This window comes from Labrus bergylta, chromosome 4 (assembly GCF_963930695.1).
Source record: "Labrus bergylta chromosome 4, fLabBer1.1, whole genome shotgun sequence".
NCBI classification, from domain to species: Eukaryota; Metazoa; Chordata; class Actinopteri; order Labriformes; family Labridae; genus Labrus; species Labrus bergylta.
In genome coordinates, this window is record NC_089198.1 from 22,954,548 (window position 1) to 22,965,425 (window position 10,878).

Genomic DNA, 10,878 nt, shown 5'->3' on the forward strand with positions numbered 1-10,878 from the left:
TTAATTTTTTGCTTTTGGATTTTGTGATAACAGAAAGACTTTCTCCTTAATCTCAGTTATAAATACTAAATGGTTTTATTACATAGACCATACAAATTCAATCCTTAGAGGAAGAACTTAAATAAATATCATATTGTGTGCTATATCACTGCAACTGTGGTAAAGTTCACAGCGTCTTCAATGCTATTCCATGAACATTTATCTGTTTCCTCTCCTTTTGTTTTGTATCGGTGAGACAGTGTCTCCACTCTGACTAAATGAAGGTATGTCCTTGTGCTGCTTTTTAAAACTTACATTCGTGTTCTGTAATATTTGAGACTAGAAATTAAATTGTATTACATTTTTAGATGTTAGACTTTCATGCCATTGCCTCTCCTGTTTAATACTAACACTTTATGATTGCTAAGAGATCAACTAACAGCATACATAAATCATATTACCACTGAGCAGTTGAATGACTCCATCTTAACGTCTGTGTACCTCTTGAAATATGTTTGGGGATTTTGCTTTTTGTACTTTTCTGTTGAATTGATCTTCCAACTAACTGACAAAAATATCAAAGTGCTTGTTCAGATTCAACTTGACTTTGATGAGAAAAAGTTTTTCTTTTTTTTATTGAAAAGCAAAATCAATAGCACGGTATGTTTTATAGGATTGTCAAATCACTGAATTAATTTTCAAAGAAGAAATACCTAATTTTGTGCATTTTCCACACAGCAAGCATCCATTATCTCCTACATAAAGCCAAGTTCACAGACTGATGATTAAAACATGGTAATGATAAGAGCAACATTTTATCTAGCTTAATTTCAAAGGAAGTTACAGACAATTTGCATTCTGCCTTAATTTCATCTTCCAGCTGAGACACGTAGGCCAGTTCAAAATCTTGTAGCCAGCAGGGGGCGTTGTTGAACATGCTTCTGTGCTTCTTTTTATGAAGGGCATTTGACATACAGTATATGTTTGCATCAGAAGTAGTGGAGGAAATGCTGCCGGACGTCCGGGAAACACTTGTAAACACAATGTTAACGCGCAAGGAAGAAAGTACTACTGTCCTAGATTTATTTCTCAGTGGATTATATTTTAGAATTTAGAATATAAACAATAAATAACAATGTTTCCAAATATGTGATGTTTCTACTGCCAGTGCACACTAATCGATCAGACAACATGAATGTTATAAGTCAAGCAGTTGACTCTCACGAGCCTCTGTCTGCACACCTTACCCACACATTGTACTGTGTGTGCGCACTAAAGCGTTTCAGTTTGGACCTTTGATCCTCCCTCTGTCTGTCTTGATTTTGGTTCAAGCAGAGCTTATCTAATCTCTATAAAGCCAAATAACCTTTCTTTCTGCACAGCTCATTAAATACAGACCGGAACATCGGACGTGACCCGGCCAACCCATTTGTAATGTTTCTGTATTTCCTAAAGACTTCCTGTGACACTGAGTGATTATTCACACACGTTCAAACAGGATTCAGCTGAGGAGGTAACACACAGCTGTCAGGTGAATGTTTATCAGTGATGACGAATAAATAAAGGCTCGAATAAAAAAAAAAATCTTCGAAATTAGAAAAGAAACATTACTAAAACATTTTTTATATATCTCTTGGCAGTACATTTTGATCGATTCTTTTTCTTTTCCACATTGTAAGCAAATTAAAATGCATTTAAGTTTTTCAGGACAGAAATCTCAGAGCGGTTCCAGAAAAATGTAGTCACATGAAGCCAAAACTATCTTTAAACAGAATTCTTAGCGGTGTGAGAGGATAGTTTTTTGTCTTCATTAACATCTTTATTCCTGTGGGCAGACTCTCTCTCCATTATTTTCACAAACTTTCACAAAACTCTTTAAACATTAAGTCGTGTTGTTTTAAACCATTGAGCTATTCCTCTTACTAACTGATTAAAACATTCCTGTGGGTCGAACACATCTATAAAACTTAGTAAATTACATTGACTATTGAGTTCCTTTCATTAATTGAATAAATATAATTATTGTAATAAATGCATCATTATTGGTTATTTAATGTGCTTTAGTGAGTATATTCTTCTTCCTGAACTCTATTTTACGTCTATCCACACTCCAGAATGTAATTGGAATAATTATGTCTGCAGGTTTGTTGTCTTTATGCCTGATGTCAACAAACCTGGTTGTTTCTCTTTTTCCCTTTTCTTCTCTCTTTTTTCTCTCTGACTGCTTTTCATGACTTACACAAGCCGCAGCGTTTTTAACCGAGTGATTCATTGCAGATGGTCGGGCTGCTTGAATAATCAGGATTATTTTGACTGATGTTGAGAATAAGATTATTAAACATGATTACTCATTGATTTTACAACATCTGCATCGCATACGTTAATCCAACTCTAAACTCTTAACTTTTAATCCAACAACATTCTGAACACGCTAAACAAGCAATTCATGAAAATAGAATATCTGATATTCGAAAAAATAATTAAAATGAAATAAACTATGTTTTGAGGTAGTGCACTCTTGTGGCTTAAATATTTCAACAAACACTTGGAAACAAACGTGATAATATCTGTGGACAAAATGAGCAAAACACAACTCAGTAATCGTCTAATCTCGATTGTCTTGTTTTCATGATCATTTATAGCCAAAATCTTAATTTAAATTAAAACATGATTAATTTCCCAGCACTAGCAGATGGACAATTATTTATCAGATGACTTCATCAGCCATGTTAGGACATTACAGCGGCCTCTGGTTAAACCAGGAAACACAAATCACATCGATCACCTTATCAGCATCCGAATCGTCCCTCCTATCCCCTTTCACTATCCACTTTATCTTAACCCCGGGGAAAACGTCATGAGGTTAAGGAAAGATGTTAGGAGAATTCAGAAAGGATTTAGGGAAAGGCGATCTCGTTGCTCTGACAATCCGACCGCATTTTCCACTAGGCGGCGTAATTAAATGCGACGGGCCGGCGGAGGTTAATGACGTGGGTCTGCCGTGGTGAAACTACAATGTTCTGAAAATGGACTACAAAAAGATCATCTAAAAAACTTTCCCCTATGCCTTCTTACCGGTGAAATAATCCTAATTACCTCAAGGTTGAGATTGAAATAAAAGCAATATAGGCTACAAGTAACAAAAGTGAAACCATCAGCTTCCTGTCCACTCATAAATCAACATCAAAATAAGTATGATTGTATGAAATTAATTGTTACATTTATGCAAGATATACATGTTTTAAGCATACAAATGTACAACTGCACATAGCATTCTTACGTGAATGAAATACGATGAATAAAACATCATCTGGCTAAAAATATCTCTTATCATTTTATCCCTTACATGATCTGTGTCACTTTACGATCATCGTTCATTTCCGTGAACGGTCGGATGCGCGACTCGCTTTAAATGTTGCGGCTGAAAGGAATTGTGGGCCGTCATATCTCACCTCCTTTGGTAAAGGATGGTCCAGTGTATCCTATGCTAAAGGAGTTATAAAGGAAGCATTGGCGCGCCTTTCCTTTGCTATTAGAGAATTTGAACGGCTCTTATCATGGCCGCCACTTAAATGCTTCCGGATCATTTCACTCAGTTAGGAACCTTCCTAAGCAAAAATGACAATTCGAACGCACCCATTGTGTAGAAAGTAGGAGAGTCACTTTTAGAGGGATTGTTTACAGTTACAGCTTCGAACAGATTACAAATCAGAAAAAAATACAAGTTAAAGGTCCTATATTATGCTATTAAGTCCGCGGAAACGTGGCTTCTCCTACCTCCTCCTGTTAGCTGTAGCATTAGCTGCATGTAACGCTCAGTTCTAGCCCCAATCGATAAAAATTTGTCAGTGCGCCGTCATTGTCAGTGTGAGATCACTGATCTAAGTCCATTGGCTCGTTGTGGCAAACCCTGCAGCTCATGTTGAAATTTCCGAGAAGCGTGCTGAGCAACTGACCAATAACGACAGAGCGGATCAGCAGACCAATCAGAGCAGACTTGGCCCATGTGGGGTCTAACAGTGTGGGCTCAGCAGAGCGTAGCTGACGGACTCAGAGTGGAGAGGGAGCAGTACATGAAAACAGACACTTTTTTCGGACTTTAGCTATTGTGAACGTACAAAAGTAGGTACATAGATTAAATATACGAACCCCAAAAAGGGCATAATATGGGCTCTTTAAGAATAATCAAAGGTGGAAGACTTGTATGCCATTAGAATCATTTTACCTTCATGACTGGTAGAACATCATCTTACATAATGTCACTATTTGGGTTCTGAATTCCTCATTTCAGGGTGAGACTCCTACAACTCAAACTCTAGAGGGCTCTGTAGTCAGAGGTGGAGAGCGCTGCTGTGTCTGACTAGCGTGACTGAGCAGAACACAGCTGTCATGAGGTGTGGAAAGGCCTCTCTGCTGCTGTCAACTGTGAAAACAGTTAACAAGACTGAACGTTGACTGAACGTTCAAATTTCCAAACCATGCAGAGATACCATATCGTAGGAGGCTCTCTACTACTGCATGGTAGAAGAGAAGCTGCACTTCCCGGGACACACCAAAGGTCCTGAGTCTTGTCAAAAAGTGAAGCCTCTGCTGCACTCTGGAGCAGACAGCTTCCACCTGGGACTTCCACACAAGTTTATTGTCCATGTGGATGCCGAGATATTTGTAGGACTCTACTTGTGTTATGGTGTGATCATGGATGACCACTGGTGAGTGGTCGCCAAGAGACCTAGGGTCGAACACCATCTCATTTGTTTTTTTTATGTTGAGGAGGAGATGGTGTTCGTCACACCACTGCACAAAGTTGCTGGTTGTTGATGTATATGTGTGAATGTCCGAGTCGGTTTGCATAAGGCCCAGGATGGCCGTGTCATCTGAAAATTTAACAACATGTACGTTTCCACTGTTGCTGGTACACTGATTTATGTAGAGAGTGAACAACACTGGTGAGCTAACACACCCCTGGGGTGCTCCGGTGCTGATGGTTGTGAGCTCTGACACAGTTCTGTTCACTCTGACTTGCTGGGTGCGGTTAGTGAGAAATGAATGATACCATTTAATAATGAATGGATTTGACCCTAAGCTGATTTAGTGTGTAGTGTGTGTGTAGTTTAGTAGAATGTGCAAGGTGTTAAACACTGAACTAAAATCAACAAACAGTAGTCTAGTGTAGGCCTTGGGATTCTCCAGATGTTTGATGACCATGTGCACTAAGCTATTGATAGCGTCATCAGTACCTCTATGCCAGTGGTTCTCAAACTTTTTAGACTGCGTACCACCACCGAAAATATTTGGCTCCACCACCACCATTATGGTAGACGTTAAAATACACTGTAGGCCTATTTCAACACACATTTCATGCAAGAGGCAAATTAATTAACAATAAATGAATATTATTATATTATTTGTTATTGACTGCTGGCAGCCACAATGTAGGCCTACTAAGGGATAGCGCACAAAAGTGCAGAACAATAAAAATGACAAATTTATAACAACAACCTATTTGGAAATATTTAATCTCCAGTGTTTCCCACACAAACACGACACGTGGGCCCAAGTATATTTCCGACCTGTTCTCATTTAATTTTTCATTTATTCATAAAATCTCTGTGTTCAACATAGCAAAACTGCCTTTTTTTTAAAAAAATCCTTCTCGACTCCTACAGAGTGTTAAAACATCAAAAGAGAGCAAAATCACATCAGCTTCAGAGCTACAGAGATAGAGACAGAGGGAGGGGGAGCGATAAGGTCCGCTGTCCGTACATGCATCAAAACTGAAGCTTCTCCTGGCTCCGTTTTAAAAATGTTAATTCTACAGCTGCTTGCTGTTGTTTCAGTACTGAACTATAACAGAATATCGAGTGGAACTTTTCAAAACACGAGGCATACTCCTGTTGTTGTTTATGTCTGTGCGCGAGCATAAATTGAGCAGATTAAAGTTGTTTGTTGCAAAAACTAGATTAATTTAGAGGGGAAAACACATTTCATCTAAATACAACCCAATAGATACAAGACAGATAAGAGTACGACAAAAAAAAATTGACGTTTTATGCTGAACAATTTGTTTCTCAGCGATCTGGCATTGCACAGGATCATAGATGGTAGTGGCGGCCGGCTTCCTCTCCTTCTCAACCGCTGTCGGACGCCTCCTCTCCGGCCTCTTTTTCTCACTCTCTGTCGGTGTGATGATCGTATCTCCTGAGGCACGTCTTCTCTCATGAGTCTCTGTGGATTTGCATCATTGTGAAGAGACAGTAGCAGCTCTCGTGTGTATTGTATCGCTGGATTTACTCCGGGTCAAAGTGTGGTTGCTCGACAGCTGTTAAAAAGTTCAACGAGGATCGTGATTGCCACTAAAATAGTCCAAAAGCACGCCATGTTCATTCCCCTTTTGATCTTCATTCATCCAGTCTCACAGAACGATCACTCAACAAAATACAAACATCTACAACAGCTCAATAGTGTCCGTGTCGCCGCAGGGCAGCGCCACTTCCTCCTGGTTTGTTGTGTTTAGCAACGTGTTACTGAGTCTAGATGATGATTACAATGTGTCTGATAAGATTACACACACAATTAGCATGAAACAGCATGAAAACAAGTAAATCATGCAAAATGTGTGAAAGGAATGCATCTGAAATTCAGACAGTCTTCAAATGTTATAGAATCATCTGTAAATGTTATTGCGGGATGTAAGAGTTTGTCAGGAGGTTTAAAACCAGACTCAGCTCCAGTTCTCAGCCTGTCAATAGATTGACTGCAGTGTCGGGATGTTACATGTGTGTGGTTACTGTACTTTTTTGTACTAAAAAATATTACATATGTTTGTCATTTTTAAAAAGAGAACTAGTTTGTATATTTACATAATTATAAATATACAAAAGGAATTTAGCAGTGACGACTATAAAAAGGTATGGCTTTAAAAGCTATGTGCTTTCTAATCAAGAGGTATACAATGTTTTTGCATGAACGGGGTCATGTCCGGTCTATAAGGGTGTAGATGACACATTTAAATTCATGTCAAAAGTCTATTGAAGAAATTCTGTCATCCAGGCTATAAAGCGGATATTGTTTCACCCTTCATTTTTTCTAAGAGTAATATGACTCCTTTATAACTGTGTGGTTATAAATGTGCTAAAAGTTTAACCAAGGTACGGCCCATCAATCAAGTCATTTGAATGGATTAGTAAGGCTGCCTGACATAATCATGAAGACTGAAGGAGAGGAAAAACAATCATACATCGCGTGTGGTGTACTTGATATCTTATCTCTTGTCTTCTGTGAAAACTGATAGAGGAAGTGCAGGGGCAGACTCCTGCCGTCAGAAAGAAATGCACTGAATGTATGATGAAACGGGTCCAAATACGGGTTAAGATTAAAAATATGTTGCCAAGTGATTTGGATTTAAAGGGGGACTGCTACACATCTGTAATACATGGACATTCAAACCATTTACAGACTCTTCTTTGTCATTTATTTAGCACATAGAGCAGCCTACATAACATTGTGTTTTCCCACTGGAGGGGAGAGAATATAGGTGACAACGGACTGAGGTCATTCTGTTATGAATTCACTGATGTTCTGATACCTTGTTTCCTTCTTGATACAGATTCCATTGAGAATTTGCAAATACTATAATAAATAATAGTTGGGGGGGCGGGCTGCCCCCCTAATATAATGATAGGGGAAACACTGCAAGAGTTTGTTTAAATGTTCAACAGGAGAATCTCCTCCTGTTTCATGCTGCTCTGGTCTATGTGCATGTCTGTGGAACCCAGGCTTCAGTATTGATTGGCTTTTACTCATGTGACATCTAGCCAATCAGATAGTGGTGTGGGCGGGACATAGTGGTGAGCGAAATCAGATCCAGAGGGAAAGACACGCGTGCAGTGGAGCCAAAGTAGCAAACTTTTAGTTAATTCAGTTTATCTGCGATCGGTAAAGTCAAATGCCGATATCATCCAAATGCCGATATCAGCTCCCACCCTGATAGTCTTGGCAGTATCCGAGGACTGTTCTGATACTGGTATATGACTGATCAGCTCTATTATTTACCAAAAGGGCAACCAAGCAAGTCTTTGCACACTAAACATCCAGCAACTGTGGAGAAACATACCCCTTCATTTGCTCTGTGTAAACCAGTGTCTTGCTATGTTCTCAATCCAGATCCCCTCTCAACCTGGACCAGGTTCCCATATGAGGAGAGTTGTAGGTGAAGTTGTAGGCCAAGCCAGACGCAGGTTTGTTTATGTCCTTAAGCCCACATCGCGTGCCAGACAGGAGTCACCGATGTCAACACCAATCCCTGAGCATAGAATTCCCTTTCATAGAGACATTAGTCATGACTGTTTACTTTTGGCACTGTCATTACTTTGTGTCTTACTCATCAGTCAGCTTATTAAGTAAGCTCTAAAATCTCCAGAAGAATAACACTGAGGCATTTCAGGGCTCTTTGTAAATGTGTGCCTCACTGCTTCTCCTCACATTGTTTAGATATGGGCCTCACCCCAACTGACAGATTTCATTCAACTAATGCTGCTTTTATTGTGGAACTCTTTGGCTGTCTCAACTGAAGGCATGTCCGTGTGCAGCTGATTGAAAGGTTTAATTTTCTTTACTCACATGCAAACTTCATGTTGGATAGGTAGATTTCTCCACACATATAGTTTAATTGGATGGATTTCATTATGTTGTGCATACAGATCAAACTTAATGTAGCTTTGCATGCAAAAAAGGTGTGCTTAAAGCTGCCACACTCTGCCAAAATCATAATGAGAAGGTGTTACAACAGTTAACTTTTATCGGTATAATATAAGACTGGTTGCCTAGCAGCATGTTAAACTGTGTACGAATACAAACAAAACGGTAATAAAACATCATTCATTGCTCTCTTGCAGGAATGATGTAAGTTTCCTAAGAGATGTGTGTCTGCACAATTACAGCCATCATATCTATGGAAGGGGAAAAAATCTAACCTGCTTCATGGTGTAAGTGTCCTGCCTCCTATTCAAAATCAAAATCTCTACTGTGTTACATATCAGTTATTGATAAGCCTTCTAATTGTAACACTGAACCAAATGTGTGTTTTCTTAGAGATAGTTCTTTTTGGTTGCAGCACAAGTTCTACTTAAGAGACTTAAATAAACAATGCGGAAGAAGCGGACGAAGCAACAGAGTCCGCTACACAACGCTATAATGACAATATTTTTATTTAAATTCCAATGCTATGTGTAGTCCAGCAGAATGACAATGTCAACAGAAGAGCGGAGAACAACTTACTGGCGAACCTAAAACATAATGCAGCCGTTTAATTACATGCACAGAGATCGTAGTGGTCGCGTGCATACAGTCTATGCACCGTGCAGCAGTCACAGTATAGAAATGTCACTCCTTCTCCTATTGGCTCGAGGTGAATTCTCATCCTGCAGCGAAAGCCCACTTGTACTTGCTGTGGAAAAATTAGTATAGGTCTGGGAGGAGAAACTCCGGGTGAAGTCCGAGTTAAAAATGTTGCTTCACATATACAGCTCCTCCGGGAAATATCCTGAGTTTTTCAGGAGATTTCTGCAAGTGTGATAGCCATATAAGTTACTGTGGTGTTCTAGGCAGGTTTGAATTGAGACGTTTGTTAGACAGACATGGCTTACTCATCCGCCTTGCTTTGCATACAGTTACACAAACCTCTCTGGACATGCAAGAGGCCGGGCAGAGATTTGATTTTTAAGACAACCTTCCAAACAATAATTTTCTCATATAGCCTAAATTGTTAGTTTACAAACAGTGTAGTGGACATCAAGGTGCCTACTACATCAACAAAGATAGTTTGTTGTATGGAATACAGACAATCTGTAATGCATGCATGCTTATTTTTCCTGTGGATACTTGCACTGTGTTCAGTTGTAATCATACCTGTTGTTATACGTTTAATTAAATTTAACAGAAATGTTCAGAGCTCTTATTATTCCACACATTTTGTTATTTGACAAAAATAATAAACTATCTCCCTTCTGCATTATATATGAATGGCTTTCTTACAGAGGGAATCCACAGAGGATTTAAACAAATGTTTTTCTAAGGTTGACCTTATGTGTCATGATGAGACAGACTTTGTTTGTCTTTCTGGATAGATATGACAACCTCCCACACTCGGGGAGTGCTTGCTGGTTTCTCCTTTTGTCATTATTCAACAGTAAACAGTCCTGTCTCCTTTATCCTCAACACTGAATTCAGCTTTGTGCCAGGAAGTTCAGTCATTGCATCAAAAGGGATAGAAATCAACAAACATACCTGACATACTTCTAATTCTATTTACAATGACTTTTACACCTTTGTGCGATAATGTCATGAAAAATACCTTTAGCGCCTGAAGTTTTTCACTCTCAACTTGTTATTTAGTTTGCACCTGTGTCAGGAGGAAAATCAGCTATTCCAATATTCTAGTTTACAGTGCTCTTGAAACTTGACAGACTGTTTCAGAAAACAGCATTTACTGTACTTTGATAATATTTGATTTATTCTGTTGCTATTTCTTGTCAAAGCTTTATTAAATCTACCTTCCCAGTTCACTTTGTGTTGAATCCAAAATGCCAGTCTCCCATGTCTCTAGGGTTACAATGGTACTGTGTAACAGCCCTCTTCCTTGACTATTTTTGTGCCCTTTTACCTCACTGTTTGTTGTTTTCATGGTAGTGGTTGTTTGATGCTGAATGTGGATCAGATTACAAAGGCCTTGTTTTGATCTCACTCCACAACACAGCAGGCTTGGAATGACAAGAGGTCAATGGACGGGAAATGCTTTCATCAGGCCTGACTCTTTGACCCTGGCCCTCCATTGTGTTTAGGGGCCTAGTTCACACTTCTTGATTGAGTTCCCAGATCATTTTTGTGTGTAAAAAACACGGT